The sequence below is a fragment of the Hemiscyllium ocellatum genome, chromosome 28, assembly GCF_020745735.1.
Source record: "Hemiscyllium ocellatum isolate sHemOce1 chromosome 28, sHemOce1.pat.X.cur, whole genome shotgun sequence".
In the NCBI taxonomy this organism is placed as follows: Eukaryota; Metazoa; Chordata; class Chondrichthyes; order Orectolobiformes; family Hemiscylliidae; genus Hemiscyllium; species Hemiscyllium ocellatum.
This window is the reverse complement of record NC_083428.1, coordinates 21,414,765-21,432,692: the sequence shown is the minus strand read 5'-3', so window position 1 is coordinate 21,432,692 and position 17,928 is coordinate 21,414,765. Positions and strand designations below refer to the sequence as shown.

At 39.8% G+C, this 17,928-nt stretch overlaps 2 protein-coding genes across 4 annotated transcripts in view; one reads left to right on the top strand and one right to left on the bottom strand.

Annotated features, from left to right (window-relative positions):
• The window catches only part of LOC132828874 (PDZ domain-containing protein GIPC3-like), a 205,547-nt gene that overhangs the window by 136,036 nt on the left and 51,583 nt on the right, over positions 1 to 17,928 (bottom strand). The gene's annotated exons all lie outside the window — the stretch shown is intronic.
• The window catches only part of LOC132828873 (inactive tyrosine-protein kinase PEAK1-like), a 39,774-nt gene continuing 23,613 nt past the window's right edge, over positions 1,768 to 17,928 (top strand). Inside the window, exon 1 of the mRNA XM_060846050.1 lies at positions 1,768 to 1,905. The gene's annotated coding sequence lies outside the window, so the exon portion shown is untranslated. The remainder of the gene's footprint in view (positions 1,906 to 17,928) is intronic.

Sequence of the window (17,928 nt, the reverse complement as noted above, 5' to 3'; positions counted from 1 at the left end):
CTGGGCCTCCTCCACTACCGTCACCTCATCACCTGACGCCTGGAGGAAGAACACTATCTTCCGCCTCAGAACACTTCAACCCCAGGGCATCAATATGGACTCCACCAGTTACTCATTTCCACTGCCCCACCTTACCCCAGTTCCAACCTTCAGCTCAGCACTGTCCTCATGACCTGTCCTACCTGCTAATTTCCCTTTCCACCTATCCACTCCACCTCCCCTCTGACCTATCACCTCCATCCACTCCCCCATTCACCTATTGTACTTTTTGCTACCTTCCCCCACCCTCCTCTCTGACATATCACCCTCCATCCCCACCCCTATAGACCTATTGTATCTTCTCCCCAGTCCCACTCCCCCATTTATGCCCCCACCCTGGAGGCCCCCCACCTCCATTCCTGATGAAGGTCTTTTGCCCAAAATGTCGATTTTCCTGCTCCTCGGATGCTGCCTGACCTGCTGTGCTTTTCAAGCACCACTCTGATCTAAACCCCAATTTAAGATGGCTGGGCAGCAACCAAAGACCTGACAATACAGAGTGCACCCCTCTCCCAGTGCAGGCAGTAATCATGAAGGCAGCATGGCAATCACAAAACATCATGCATTCAATCCACAGCAGTTCAAGAATAGCATTAGAGTCCTAATGGGCACACAAAAAGTGAAAAGCTGCATTTGAAACACTTGAAAAACACTCTTCCCAACCAAAATGTAATTAAGAAATATCAAAAAATGTCAATTGGTATGGCACAATAGCCAATAAAAAAGGAATACCTGCTTCCATTTAGAAGTTCCATTCCTTGATCCTATTACAAAAAGTTAATGAAAGAAAAAAGAAAAGAATATAGGTTCTAGGCCCGCCACCGTTTAATCTCCCATCTCAGTTATGAAAATGCACTCAGTGCACAGAAGCAAAGATTTTCTCCATTCTCCAACTCCATGAAAATTTGTGAATATGAAAGTGCAATGCTACATTGGGCTAAGTCAACAAAGGAATATATGAAATGCAAAGCAAGGTCGAGCTGTATTATTGGTCTATTACCAGAGGAAACTTGTTTGCTTCCTGACATAACTGTATCCGACTGGTTAGTGTTTTACATTGCCACTGATGCAGTAAAGTGCAAATACATTCCATACAGAACCAGGTTGCAGTTTGCAGCTTTAGAGAACATAATTGTGAAACAGAAGTTTTTTTTATTATATTGTAACCATTTTAATAAAGTGTGAATACAGCCTGCATGTTCAGTCCCAAAAGGGATTGTCTGCTTAACGTGTGGATGTTGCAAGGTTCATGAATGAACTACACTTCCCAAAGTGAACGATAAGAATATTAGTAAATGTTGAAACTTGTTAACACCTCAAACAGTTGCTAGGTTAAAACAGGGGATCTCAGTTACTTTTGTGGTATGGTGGTTTAACAGACAAAACTTGCACATCCGCTTCACCAGAAGCTTGGGTTGTTCTGTGTATTTATGTGTTGGTTCAGTTATGCTTTGGTACAAAAAGCTGAAGTTTATTTAAAGAAGAAATATATCAATTGCTCATTTTATGTGACTTTTGTTTTGCATTACACAAAAGACTTCCCTGGTTACTGGCAGCTTCTTTTGTATTTAACGATCCATCGATACAAGTCTGTTGCATCTTGCAAGGTAGCTTACATCAGAACTTCCTGATTTAAGAAAGAAAGTCTGGTCAGTTTTAACGAGAGAGGAATAAAACACCACTGCCTCTTTTTTTTGTCACACAGGCAAAGGTTTGCAGCTGTGATGAGTGGAAGCATCTCAGATTTGGATTTGAGCAGTCCCTGCTCACAACAGCCAATCTCAACTTCACAAGACTCTGCAATATTCAACTCAGAAGAATCCATTAGTAGCATAGACTCAGACTGCAGGATCTATGTTAATCTGGGTAAGATCTGCCTAAATTAAAAATAGAAGTCTTATATAGTGTAAGCTATTCCTTTGGCGACACTGCGGGACTGTATAAGATGGTGTCAACTGGAGAAGGATAAAAGTGAACAAAAGGTTGAAATGTGATTTTCAATTTAATAAACATAAGTTCAGTTCTTTAATTGCTGTGTGCCGCAACTACAGTTTTCTTTGATCATTGCAGTATTAGTTGGCATGAGTATGGGTTAACAGCTAGCGCAGTGAAATAAACAATTTTCACTCCTAACTTTTCAATACCTGTTGAAATGATAAAGTGGTTTGTAACTTATAAGAAATAATTCATTTGAAGAACTTGTTTAACAGAAAGCAAATAATTGATTGCTCATCTTGCACAGCAGTTCACCTATATTATACACTGGACTATGTGAATATGGGAACCTATACAAAGATTATTGAGGAACAAATGGTACTAACTGGTATTAAATGAAGCAGAAACAATCTGGAATGGATTTCACATTCTTGCTCGAGATTTGAAATTGGTGGACATGCAGCCACGATGGATGGCCTTCCTGCCCACACCTGCCCCTGCCACAATTATACCAGTGTTGGGGGTGGCATGCACAGCCCACTCTCCAGTGAGACAAGTGAATCCTTTAGGTGAACAATTAATGGCTACCTCAAGGCCTCATCTAATGATCACTACCCAGTATGAAACAGGCTGTGCCACCAGCCTGGCGGGGGTGGCTAGTGGGTTGAATCCTGTATTATCTGGAGGGAACCCCCGAGGTGTACAACCCAATGCCCCCCACCTTCACCCCCCTCCCCCCCAACACAGTGGTAGTGTCCCTACCTCTGAACTAGAAGGCTTGGGTTCAAATCAAATCCCACCTATTTCAGATATATATCAAATCACATCTGAACAAGCTGATTACAAATGATCTACCCTCTAGTGGGGCAGTGGTGGTGTCATGACCTCTGGACTGGGAGGCCTGAGTTCACATCCTCCTGATGCCAGAGGTGTGTATGACAAACTCACAAGATGTCTCTGTGGCCATGATCAATTATCGATGCCATTTCAATGAAAGTAATCTTGCCACAAGACTTATTGATTATGCATATTTGGTACTCTGATATCATATCCCATTCGGATACAGTCCACTTTTTAGAACATATAACGATTGCCCTGGAGCCTCGAAGTATTAAAGATTGCCCTCTCTGTAAGAAACCCTGGGAAAATAATCAAACGAACATAGGACCTATTTTTCGTCTTTTTCCTTGAATGTTTATTTATTAGTTACAATAAGATTGGAGATGCTGAGGGAAAAGAAAGCCAGGTAGTTGGGTGGAGTTGTTTGAGACAGGAATCATGATAAATTCTCCAGGAACATGTCAAATTGGAGTTAGCAACCGCAATAACTCAGGAAACCTGACTGGAAAGGGATATTGTTTATTGTTGAAAACCAAAATAGAGCTACTACTCATGGCGCACATGGTCCCGCCCCAACACAGGACAGACAGTTCTGTGGACCCATCCCTTAGTCAGATTCATAAAGGGCTCATCTAATGATTTCCTGTTGGATATGCCATTTCCTGTTCTGAAGGAAACTCATATCCAAAATGCTCCATAAAGAGATATATTTCCCATGGGTCTTGTTGGGGTTAATAGATCTTGGGGGCCTGAGGGTTATCCCCGTGTCCTGTGATGATGGGGCCTCTTGCATCACTTTGCCCATGGCCCCATTTCTGTTGCTTTCTGGGTCTGGTCAGGGGTTGAGATGGACTGTATATAATCAGTAGGCTTATGTCTCCTCTGTGAAGACTATTGAAGAGCGACTGCAGGACGCTCATGCTCAGTGGTGACCTCTAAATGAGCTACCTCTGCCTCCATCTCCAAGTCTGAGCCGTTGTAGTCCTCAGGCCTAGCTTTCAAGTTTTTACTGGGTGGAGATTCTCATCAGCAGGATGTCATTGGTGGTGTGTCTGTAGAAATAATTGCTTCTGTGGAAGGTTCCCTCTGGCAGAGGTGGTCAATGTGATTTTTGTGGTCTTCTCCACAGTTTCAACCAAGTTTGATACTGGTCCCTTTGTTTAAGGATAACTCCTGGAATCCATAGGATCATTGAAGCTTGTTCTGTGAACTATATCTCCTGCCTTAAAATCTCTGTCTGGCTTTTGACCATCATGGCCACTTGTCTGCGCTTCTTGATTTAACTGAACCTTGCTGCCTAAGTTTAGGAAAGTCAGGCTAAGCCTAGTCTAAAGGTGTCAGCCCATCAATAGTTTCACTGGGACTATTCCTGCCATCATATGTGGCTTTGTCCTATAGTTAGAAAGGCAATGTACAAGCTTAGTTTCCAAAGACCATTCTCGTGTTGCTTTCTGGGTCTGGTCAGGAGTTGAGATGGACTGTATATAATCAGTAGGCTTATGTCTCCTCTGTGAAGATGATTGAAGAGCGACTGCAGAAGGCTCATCCTCAGTGGTGACCTCTAACTGAGCTTCCGCTGTCTCCAGCTCAGAGTCTGAGCCCTTGGAGTCCTCAGGCCTGTCTTTCAAGCTTTCTTGTGTTACATTTGAATAGCTAGATTCCCTGCTCTGAATGGGTGGTAAGATGTTGTGTGGATGTGCCTCCCCTTGTTTGTCCTCATAAACGTCTGAAATACCCCACAGTAAATGGGGTCCCATTGTGTGTTACAAGGACCTTAGATATACCATGCATACTGTTATGACGTGGAAGGTGAACCCCTCTGTTAATTAAACCAAACATCCAGAAAAACTTACCTCACCTCGTAATCTGTTAAAGCATGACTAACAGAGAACTCCCAAGTTCCATTATTTAAAGAAAAAATATCAATTTATTTTTCTTACTCTAATAGTGAACATTAAACAAAAAAAACTATTCACAAATCCAAGCCCTCCTTTCTCTTAACTGCTTACTATCTGACTCCAACTCTATAACACTAGACTGTTCCAATAAGACACTTATTAAAATTACATTAACTTAATCTCAAAACCACACCATCTCTGTCTTCTTCTGTGTCTTACCTCTTCCGACTGTTGATCTCCCTGAGTCTTCTTTCTTTTTACTGCGAATAGGCTTTACATGAAAAAGGTATCTTTTGATAGAGAGGGTTTTTTTCTGACTTCTTTAAGAGTACCATGTTAAATGGGCATTTAGCTCTCTGGCAGACTCTCTCTCTATGACAGTTGCTATCCCCCTAATTTTCAAAATGCCATGTTTATATCCCCCATAAATTATTATAATTTGATTGGTTTTCAGATGTCAAAACAATCAAATTCAAATTCTATTGGCTTCTGGTATCCTGGGCATAATTTAAACTCATTGGTTATAGTTGAATTGTTGTCAAAACAACAACAACAACTTAGGTATCCATTTCACAGCCAAACATTACATATTTTCAATTTTCCAGTGCATTCTGGGACTGCCATCGAGTCATATAGACAGGGAGCTGGTAAGTTCTCAGTTCTGGACACCATTCACTCTCTCTTAAAGATACAGTACACACCTTCAACTTCATAACAATGCTAAAGGATTGGAAGAGGGCCATGTGGTGCACCTCAATCCAATCTACTTGGGCATTGACAAGGATTAAGAATATACATCCCATAAATAGTCCTGTGAAATCTGCATATACTCATATCCAGAGTCTCTCTGTTCAGTCCCAAGAGTGCAGTGAGGCTGCTGGTGGGGCTTTCTGGTTTTCCTGGCAAGGTTTGAACCACTTGACCAGGTTTTTGATATCCATGTCTATGCCAGGCCACCAAACAGGGCTCCTTGTGGGTATTTAAATTTTAAAAGTTCCTGGGTGGCCAGGACTTGTGCAATTCTTTAAATATTTCAACCATCTGGGTTGCTACAAGATAATGCCACCTTATGTACTCAACTCCTAATATTTGAAAGTCCCACCAGCAGCCTCACTGAACTCTTCTATAGGATATCCTTGGGGTCCACCATTTAGGATGATAGGTCATAGGTTCATCAAAGTAGAGTTTTCTTTGGTCCAAGCCTGGATTTGCTTCACAGATACTGGTAGCGTGTCCATGAATTTCAAAGTCATGATGATTTCATTCATTTTCAGAGGTGAAGGTAGGCTGGTGGGTAATGGCAGGTGGCTCGAGGCATCCACATTGGCTATATGTCTCCCTGGATGATGCTCCAAGGTGTATTCGTAGGTACCTCACAGCAGAAGCCAGTATTGGATCTAAACTGGTGTGATGGGAGATTGCCCCTTCTCCCTGGAAGAGATTTGTGATCAGTTACTATGGTGAACTGTCAATGCTATACAATGCTGGAACATTTTCAGTGTGAATACCGTGGCCAAACTTTCTTTCTCAATCTGGGCATACTTCCATTCTGCCTCTGCAGTGGTTCATTAAACATATGTGATTGGACGTTTTGTCCCATCACCACAACAGTGAGACAATACTGCCCCTTTTCCTATGGGAGAAGCATTGGAGGTTACAAGGAGAGGTTTCAGAGGGTCATAACGAGCTAATATATGTGTTGACAGTAATACTTGGTTGACATTTACAAAGGCCTTTCCTTGTGGTATTTGCCATGACCATTTCTGAACGTTTTTAGCAGGACATGGAGGGTTGCCAACAGAGTCACCAGACTGGGTATGAATTTCCCATCGTACTTTATGAGACCTAGAATAGACTCCAACTCTGTTGGTGTTCCTTGGAATCAGAGCCCTTTTTATGAATTTCACCTTCACTCTGACAAGGTTTAATCATCCTGATCAACTCTGTACCTGAGGTACATTACCTCTTTACCTGGAACACATATGTTTCCCTTTTCAGCTGAATGCCAGGTGCAGACAATTGCTGCAAAACCTCTTCCAAGCTCCCGAAATGTTCCTGTGCAGCGGCTCTTGAGATCAAAACTTCATTCAGATAGACCCCCATTCTGGGCACCCCTTGGAGGAGGTCCTCCTTCGCCCTTTGAAACATGGTGCAAGCTAAAGTTGCCCCAAAAGGCAAGCAAGTGTACTCATACAGTCCTTGACAGTATTTATAGTGACATACCTCCTGGATGACACTTAAGCTCCAGTTGGAGGTAGGCGTGGCTCATATCCAATTTAGAAAATATGTGATTTCCCCGGCCAGCTTGGCATACAAGTCTTCAATGTGTGCCATCGGGTATCTGCCTAAGCAGGAAGCTCTGTTCATCGTCATTTTGTAATCCCCACAGGAACAGACCGAGTTGTCAGGTCTCAAACCTGGGTCCACTGGTGTGACTCATTCAGCAAATTGCAATCGGCATATGATGCCAAGTTCTTCTGGATACTCCAATTCAGCCTCTAGTTTGACACATCTGGCATAGAGGACTGACTATGCCTTGAAGTATTTCAGTCATACCTCTGAACCTACATAGATCTTGGTCCTGATGCCTCTTATCCTCCCAACTCTCTCTTGGAACACTTTGGGATATATCCCCACAAGGCAATTAATAAGTGATTCTCCTTAGACCTCACAGGGTTTATCACAGCAATCTGACTTATAAAACAACCCTTTAAATTATTTTCTGTTCTTACTGTTGTACTAAAAAATTAATTCCATAATTTTACTTCTTAAAAAGAGCCACCTGAAAGTGGGCTTGCCTATTCTGTTTTCTTGCTAGTGTAATCGGGGACAAGAAAGCAAAATGGTGTAATTTAGTTTAAAATATGTAAAATGCACACAATAATGTTCTTCCACTTAACTTGTATCTGGACTATTTTGCCCTTTTAGAAGTTTTCTTTCATGGCATAATTTTGGGTGCAGCTAAAAGATAGCTATCAAGATACATGTAGAGAGTATATCCAGAACAGAAATTGTGTTTGTATTTGCAGTTGAGGATGTATATCTCTACATCGGAGTCAGAAGGTTATAGATTCAGATTCCCTCCATTTTATGCTGACTTGCTTGCATAACCCTGACAAAGGTACCAACATTCAAATGCCACACTAAACCTGTCTGTCATCTCAATACCGCTAAAAGAGATTATCTGAACACTCATCTCATTCTTGTTTGTAGAAGTATGCTGGGAGCAAATTAGCTGCTCCATTTTACATATTCCAACAGCAGGGTTCAAAACTTCTGAATTCACAGAATCATGAAAACTTGCAGCACAGAGAAAGCCATTTTGCTTCTTGTGCCCATGTTTTTTTTGAAAGATCCATTGCATTACAGTCTTGCAACTCCACCACTGTCCATAACTCTGAAAGTTCCTTATCATCAAACTTTTAAGATTATAAAATCAACTTCCCTAAACTCTTCAGGAAGAACGTTTCAGATCTCGAATTTCCGTGAATTAAGAAAAGATATTCATTTAAACTAAAGTGCTTTGTGAGATCATGAAGTTGTGAAAGGAATGGCATAATTGCAAATTGTTTCCTTTTGCATTGTCATTTATTGAAATATATTTTAAACGAATTAGTGTTTGCCTTGACTTAGTTGCAGCAATGTGATATTCCTACCATCAACAATCAATACCCCAGGCAGATTAATAGACTGAACCTAGACCTGATCTGGAAACTGGTAGACTAGTTTCAAATCATGCCAGAGTTTACTTGAACGATAAGGTGAGTGACTTAATATATGGGGTGGAGGTGCCGGTGTTGGACTGGAGTGGACAAAGTCAGAAGTCACACAACACTAGGTTATAGTCCAATAAGTTTATCTAAAATAACAAACTTTCAGAGGTGCTGCCGCTTCATCAGGTGATGTGGAGGGAAGTGCACAGGCACAGAATTTAAATGCAGCAAGATAATGGCAAGATAATTCCTGGTAATTGAGAGTGTCAAAAAACAAGTAGAAGTAGTGTGAGTGGAGAGTTGACAGGCTGAATAGCAAGTCTTTGCAGGTGACCAAAAGTTTCAAACTTTGACACTTCGGTAAGCGCACTCCAAGGCGGCCTTCGAGATACACAACATTGCAGAACCACCAAGAAGAACCTGATAGCCAAGCGCCGCACGCATGAGGACAGCCTCTACTGTGGTCTTGAGTTCATGTCACGCTACATGTAACCGCACCACACTGTTCTGTGTAAAATCTTAAGACTTAGAAATGGAGTAGGAAACTGTAGAATCTCAGTGTAGTGCTCATCACCCAATCACAGATGTTGTATATTAATATTCCAGGCTGTTGGTTATAGAACTAGAGATAAGTATCGTGTCATCTTCCAACATTTCACCCACTTAATTATTGCTATGTCCATACGTTGATGCAGTTTTGGGCCAGGAATCACACCCTTTTCTCCAAACTTCTCATAAAGACATATTGTGGATTAGATAGTTATAAGAATCATAAACTCATCAACAATTGACATACTTTGTGAGAAACATTCATAGACTGTCAGTTGAAAATAGTCAAAATGCCTGAGATAAAGTAGGCAAACATTGTCTGTGGAGATAAGCACGATGCTAAAAACTAACACTATGTATTAGATGGCAACAGATACTAAAATGGATTACTTAAATTGCAAGTAGTTTATTCACTTTTCCGGCTTTGTGCAATATCATTGGCAGATGATTTTTAAGAGTGTACATAATTGTATATGACCAGTAAGAGTGCAGAATGGAATAAACATTTTTAAAAAGCAGCAGAAACAACAAAATGCGAAAAGATCTGAAAAATAAAGGCAGATAGAATTTTTAAAATTGAAATTGTTAGATCACATGCAACTTGAAAATCCAGAGAAGAATTGAAAGCAACTTATTTTACAAAGAAAAAAATGCTTTGATTCTAGTAAAAACAAAGCATGCTTAAAGAAATAGTTCAAGAAAAATGGAGGCAGATAAGGTGTGAATTGCAAAGTTTGAGATCTAGTCATCTTGAAGACACTGATGGGGTAAAGGAAATATGAACGCACAGTTAAGAAACTGGGTTCAAAATGCATTATGGTAAATCAGGATGACTTTGTCAGTACCATCTACATCTCAAAATCTAATACAAAATTGGCATTGTTTTTAGCGAGGACATATGCACGCATGAAAGATGACCAACATCACAGCAGTTAGTAAGCAGCTGCTTTCACATAATTGCAAACTACCTTTCTTTCAGCACATAGATGTTCACAAGTGACTGTCAGCAGCTATGGTATCGTAATTTCAGGATATGAGCATGCATTGGAAATATCTGGGGTGACATTATCACAAAGTCACGTTAGATCAAAATCTTACTTGGCTATGACAAAGTCTAAATGGAGAAATGAATTAGATGCTTTCTCCTTGCTTTAGAATTACAATCCAAATAATGGCAATAAAAGTCTCTTGGCTCTGCAAGGCACAAATATTTTATGTAAAATAGATTTTGAGCAGTTCCTGACAGATGTGGATACATGATATGCAAAATTGTGTCCGTCTGATTTGAGAGGATCAAATTGTAGGGAATTTAAATGGTTTTAACATTACACCAGGATAGTTATTGGCAATAATGGACTGAGTGACACCCTATAGCTGGCTACATTGACCAGATCCTGCTTGATACTACCACTAGATCCTGAACAAGTTTCCTATTCCTTGGTTGAGATTGAAAAGCTCAATATGCACGAAACAGTTTGGATGCAGTTTGCTACTTTGAATGTATAAAGAACCCATTAAATCACATTTGAGAGAAATCTCTCACTCATTTTTACTCATTGCTTTACTGAAACAGTTAAATTATTCACCACATACCTTACTATTGCCATTGAATATTCACATTAACTACTCAAGCAATTATAAACAAAAAATATTTTCAAAATTATTTTGAATTCTTAAGTCAAACTCAGTCAACCTTCTTTGATCAGATAGTACTGCATAAAGTTATTTTCCATCTTGTGGCATTGTCAATTTAGAGATATGATCTGTTTCAAAGAATTTAAGTGACTATCACCCATAAGTACAGTTTGAAACTTGGTTAATGAAAGGAAATTTGAAATATGTATTTTTTTCACATATTTTCAGAAATTAATGCATGATTTTATCAATACCACGAAGGCTAAATGAGGACAAAATGCTCTCATTAAAATATATGAGCTTGAAACTTAATCATTTTAAGAATGTTTGCTTCTGGTTAGACAAATGACACCAACAAAAAGCCAGTATCGCACTTATAAGGTGAAAAATAATATTTTTTGAGGCAGCACGGTGGCTCAAAGGTTGCACTGCTGCCTCATAAGGACCTGAGTTTGATTCTACCCTCAGGCGAATGTCTGTACAGTTTGCACATTCACCCCATGTCTGCGTGGGTTTCCTACAGGTGCTCCGGTTTCCTCCCACAGTCCAAAGGTGTGCAGATTCGGTGGATTGGCCATGCTAAATTGCCCATAGTGTCCATGGATGTGTAGGTTAGGTGGATTGGCCATGCTAAATTGCTCATAGTGTCCAGGCATATGCTAGCTAGATGGATTAGCCGTGGGAAATGCAGAGTTACAGGGATAGAGTAGGGAGTGTGGCTGGATGGGATGCTCTTTGGAGGCTGATGTAGACTTGATGGGCTGAATGACCTTCTTTCACTCTCTGGGGAATATATGATTCCCTCGTTGCTTAGTTTGGGTTTCACATTGTTTCTGTTGGGATATACAGAGGAACCTTGATTATCCGAACAACACGGTTGATAGCATTTTGTTCAGATAATTGAATGCCAGGTAATACTGTTCAGCCAAACATCGGGACCTTGTGATCTTGTTCGGATAGTCTGAAATTCGGATAATCGACATTCGGATAATTGAGGTTCCTCTGTACGCCATTTACCCAAATTCAGATAGGTTAAGATAAGTTACCGCCAATGCGTTGGGACTCCCAAGTTTGTATGAAAGAAAAACTGGACGTTATTCAGACAAGCTAGTTGAAGCACTCAATCATTTTTCAGATGAACCAGTGAATTTCTGTGTGGATTTGAGGGTAGTTTTTTCATTAATTTGTTCATGGGGTGAACATTACTGGTTGGGCCAGCATTTGTTACTGACTTGCCCTTGAGAATGTGGTAGTGAGCTGCCTTGTTGAAATATTGCAATCCATTTTTATTTTAGATTAGATTAGATTACTTACAGTGTGGAAACAGGCCCTTTGGCCCAACAAGTCCACACCGACCCACCGAAGCGAAACCCACCCATACCCCTACATTTGTCCCTTACCAAACACTAGGGCAATTTAGCATGGCCAATTCACCTGACCTGCACATCTTTGGATTGTGGGAGGAAACCGGAGCACCCAAAGGAAACCCACGCAGACACGGGGAGAATGTGCAAACTCCACACAGTCAGTCGCCTGAGGCGGGAAATGAACCCGGGTCTCTGGCGCTGTGAGGCAGCAGTGCTAACCACTGTGCCACCATGCCGCCCACCTGGTGCAGGTCCAACCACAATGTCATGAGGGAGGTAGTTCCACAAGTTTGATCCAGCGATACTGAAGGAATTTCCGGTCGTTGCATGGGTAGGCATGCAATGTGACGAAATAAAAACTTGGATGGAGCCCAAACCCATTAGACCTCTCTTCTTGCACCCTACACTTGCCATTGTGATTTGGATATCCAAAGGTGTTTCACAGATCCATCTTTATTAAGACAGGAGCCAAATTTCTGGGATACTAGTTCCGAATGCAGAGATCAGCAGAGCAAAAGCTCTTGTAAATATTTGCTTTCCCTCCTATTTTTTGGACTGTTTATGTGCCCCCTTCCTGAGCAATATAATGCCACTAACCGAAGTGGTTCCGTAGTGTCAAATTCTAAGAAATGGTGTAAAATTCCATCAAGATTAGTGTCAGGTCAGAAACTTGGGGGAAAAAAAATGTATTTTAAAAAAAAACAAAGTTTGGCTGAAAAAGGAAGAAAATTTATGAAATAGACAAAAGAAGCAAGAATATAATAAGAGTTTTCTCAGGTATTTAAAAGGGAGCAAATGAGTAAACACACTGCCAGGGTGGCAGATATGATAGGGGTGTTTAATGGGTTTTTAGATAAACACATGAATAAAAAGTAAAAAACAGAGTGATATGGAGCATGGGCAGGCAGAAGCAATTAGCTTGATTTGGCATCATGTTCAGCACAACATCATGGGTTGAATGACCTATTCCTGTGCTGTACTCTTCTATGTTCTGTATTCTCAAAATGAGTATTGGACCTCCAGACAGTAACTGTAGTGAGTTAGTAATGGAAAATAAGGTATTGCAGATGAATTTAACACATTTATGTACATGTCCTCACTGTACAGGATACAAAAAGCATTTTGAAACGCCTGTAAATTAAGAGGTGAAAGGAAGAGAGAAATTTAAAACAGAAGTAAGGTAAGTGTATGAATAGAAAAGGTTCGGAGGGATATGGAACAGAAGCAGGCAGGTGGGAGTAGTTTAATTTAGAATTATGTTCAGCATGAACTGGATGGACTGTAAGATTGTAAGACTCAATGACTCTATATATAAAAAAAATTAAAAGCTGACAAGCCCTCAGGTCCTAATAAATTCCATTCTAGGTGGTTAAGAGACATAACTATTGAAATAGCAAATGCATTGGTCTTAATTTTCCAAAATTCTCCAGATTTTGAAAAAAATCCCATCAGTTTAGAAAACAGCGAATGTGAATCCTGTGAACAAGAAAGGAAGAAGATAGAAAGCAGGAAAGTATAGGTCAACAAGTATAATATCTAACAGAAGAAAAGGCTGGAATCTATTATCAAGGAGTTAGATTAGGGCACTTGTAAAATCCGAGTGCATTCAAGCAGAGTTAACATGCTTTTGAAAAGACAAATCGTATTAAATTAACTTATTAGAGTTTTGTTTTAGGGAAGTAACAAGTAACATATTTAAGGAGAATCTGGAGGGTATGGTGTTCTCAGATTTCCAGAATACTTTCAATAAGGTGCCACATTAAAGATTATTAAACAATATCACAGCTCACGTTGTAGAAGGTAATATCAGTATGGAGAGAGCAACACTTAACTAACAGGAAACACAGCGCAGGCATGAACAGTTCACTTCCAAATTGGCAAGACATAATAAAAAGAGAAGGTTTTTTGCCCGAAACGTTGATTTTCCTGCTCCTTGGATGCTGCCTGACCTGCTGCACTTTTCCAGCACCACTTTAATCCATAATAAAAAGAGTGCCGGGGGATCAATGGTAGTGCCTCAATTTTTTACAATATTTACTTACAAGTAAATCAGTAACTTGGATGAAGAAACCAAAATATGCGGTTACATTTGCTGTTAACACAAAGGTGGGTATTTAAGTAATTAGTGAAGAGCATACAATGAATCTGCAAAGGAATTCAGATTAATTAGGTAATTACCAAAAAGTTGGTAGATGGAGTTTGATGTGTGAAAATGTGAACATGGTCCACTTTGACAGGAATAAGAGAAAAACAACATATTATTAAATGAGATGAGATTACAGAACTCCAAAACACAGGCTGTCCTGGCACTTGAATACAAAATATTAGTATGTAGGCACAAGAAGTGATTAGTAGGCAAAACCAATTTTGTTGTTTGTTGCAAATTGAATCAAATATCAACGTAATGTTGATGTATATTTTGTTCCACAATTTTCTGTACAATGATAGATGCTTTATTATTGGACAGTTGTGAGCAATTCCAAAATGTCCCCAAAGTAGCTGTGTGTCTACTTGGGGTGATGACACTTCTCCATGGATCTCTGACCTACACACAGAGACAGTATATTTTATAGGAATTAAACAAAAGGTTTATCAGTCACATGGATGATTGTCATCATATGGTTTAAAGTAGGTAATTATGAATTTACAAAGCCTGATGAATGTTGATGTCCTGTGATAACATGTGAATGGTTTACAGAAACTGATTATCATCTTCTTTATGATTATATGTTGATGCGAAGACAGTAAGGCAGAAGGATTTTGCCTGCTGTAAATGGGGGATACACATACCTATGCCAATGTGGAGGGGAAGTAAGACAATGGAAATAGGAGGCAGTTTGCCAGGTTTGGGGCCAAGGCTATCAGTCTTGTCTGAAAAGGGCAAATACCTCTGTCTGGGGCTACAGGGAAATCCACATGTGTAGCTCCACTAGGTTCTATTTCTGAGATACAGGCAGCCTCCCCCCCTACTGAGATGTCCTGTCTCTATTGTAAGAGTACAGGCTTTCAGTGGACGCTGCAGTAAGTCCTTTAGTAATGTAATATTTAACCCTTGAGTCCCCAATGTGTCCTGAAAGAGAAGCAAACCATGGAACTGATCCCTCTGTGGCATTTTAACTTCCTCAGTAGGGCTGTTTGGTAAGACCACATCTGGACAGGTTTGGTTGCTTTATTTATGAAATTACACTATTGCATCAAAGGCAATGCAAAGAATGGTCACTCGAGTGATTCCCAAGAAGAGGGGTTTGTGAGAAAAGGTTAGAGAGGTTCGGTCTGTGCACAATGCAGTTTAAAATAAGGGGTTTAAAGGAAGAGGTGACCTTGCTGAAACATATAAAATTTGGGGGAATTGAAATGATAAATGTTATAGGATGTTTCCTTTGTGGTCAAACTAGAAACAGGTTTAAAATAAGGGATTCCCCATTGAAAATGGAGAGGAGGAAGCATTTTTTCTCTCAGAGAATCATGAGTTAGTGAAATTTTCTTCTCCAAACAGTGGTGCAAGAAAGATTATTGAATACATTTAAGGCAGAGCGGCTAACAAGAGACTCAAAGGATGGCAGGGATAGACAGGAAAGTGGAGTCGGGGCCACAATCAAGTCAAACATGATCTTATGAAATAACAAAGTAAGCTTGAAGGGCTGATTGGTCTACTCCTGCTCATAATTCTTATTTTTATATGATGGTGCAGCACCTTTATTATAAATACATGGACTTAGCCAAGACTTGTAAATGACCTGATTCCCATAACTTAAGATGATGACAATCACATGACGCAGCAGCACACAAAGGTTCCACCGCACTTCCACACACTTAAAGATCTTTGTTGCAATTTTAGGCACACATTTTAAAAGAGAATCCTTTGGTCTCACATTGCCTTTCTAATTGGCATTACTGATAAGCTTACATCACTCCGTTGTGCTCATTCACAGATACATATTATTGACAACCGCACACACACGCACACATGGAATTAAATTATAACTGGAGAACAACTTTGCTTCATAGGTGGAAAAGCTAGAAACAGGAAGAGGTATCTTAAACCAGGCTGTTGTCTGCAATTTCACAATTCGCTGTCACAAACAGATATTTCTGCTGGATCATCTTTGTGTAGACAGCTTCCCTGTGATTGTTCAGAGGGGGATTGGAACTGAGGGAATGGAGTTACAGTAGAGAAGACCACCTCCAGAACCCCAAAAATCACCTAGGCTGGCCTTGCCTTCCTGGCCCCGCTGATTTTTAATTTTAACTAACCTGTCCTTATCAACCCGCCCCCAGTTGTGCCACATTTCCTACTGGGATTAGCAGGTCATCATTGCTACCAGTCCAATGATTTAACCAGCAGCTTCTACATCCTGCTGATTTTTTTCAGTAATTTCTGATTTTGTTTCAGATCTCCAGCATCCACAGACCTTTGTTTTATCATATTAGTGTACGGACACTGTTTTGCATCTCTTCAGAACCAGTTGCTAACCCTTGTCTGGAAATTGAACTGTGAGCCTTGAGTTTTAACATGGCAACTGAGATCCCCCTCCCCTACCACCAAGAACAAAAATTTCAATTGCTGTCTGCCTTATTTTAGAAACAAGAGAACAGACAGTTGGAAGTTGAGAATCACCACTTTGTTTTTTTGATGGTGTAAAGTAATATTGGTTTCAAAAATTATGACTAGACTTCTGCAAAACAGCAAACTCAAGCCGCAAGCCATAATGTCACAACTTCTTTTTGGAAACAGAACTAGCAAATGGATTTTTTTAAAATACGATCATTTTTGCATTAATGATTAAGAAACACAATAAATTCAGATTGAATTACAGAAGAAAATGTCTGATGCAGTAGCTGTTTTAATTGCACATTTGGAACCCAAAAGTGATTTGATCCTGAACAAATTTCAAATAAATGCATAATAATCTCAATACATTAACGAACATGAGGTCATACATTATTGCATAATGCAGTACATATGGCTCATAATCTCTGACATATACAACAAAGTTAAAACGTGGATTTTTCAAGGCATATGGGCAATGGCATAGCTCTGCTGAAGGCGAATCAAGTACAAAACCCTTTCTTTAAATCAGTTTTTTTAAAAATTCATTCATGGGATGTGGCCATAGCTAGCTTGGTCAGTAATTTTTGCCCGTCCCTAATTGCCAAGAAGACAACTATATGTCAACCACATTACTGTGTGGCTGGAATCACACGTAGGCCAGACCAGTAAGGATGACAGATTTCATAAGGATGACATAAGGATGGAATTGAACCAGTTGGTTTTTCTATGACAATCAGCATTGGTTACTGTTAAACTAGGTTGATTTATTTCAGGTTTTTTTTTAGATCACTATCTGCCATGGTAGGTCTCAAGCCCATGTCCTGCATTTCTGGATTACTCATTGCCCCACATTACCATGACACCACCAGCTCCCCTAACTGTTGTTGGTGAATAAGTGTTTGCATTGTTCATTTCTGCTGCAGAAACTTCATTCCTGCTTATCCAATTTAATCTAAACAATACTAAAAATGGAGACCAATTAGATTATACAGTGATTACTTGGAAAAGCACAATGCTGATGTTAGAACTGCAATGGAGTGCTATAGTTTCTATGTTAGTAACATTCACCTTTTGATTAAGAATACTGAATGCATAAGATGTCTGATCTTATCTGACTGATGTTCTGACTGGCAAAGAGAATTGTCAGAGCTGGTGAGAGCTGAACTAATCTTCATCATGAACCATAAATGATTGTCATAGCTCTGGATCTTTTAATGGCTCAGTACATACGTAAAATCATTAGATGCTATTGGATTGGACATTATACCCTGATCGCATGGGATTAATTTCTATATGATTTCAAATTAGATTCTTAAAAAGTCCAAATCTGGATTATGTTAAAAAGAATTATACACAGTAATCTTTCAAAAATCAGCTTTGAATGATCTAACTGTCTGACT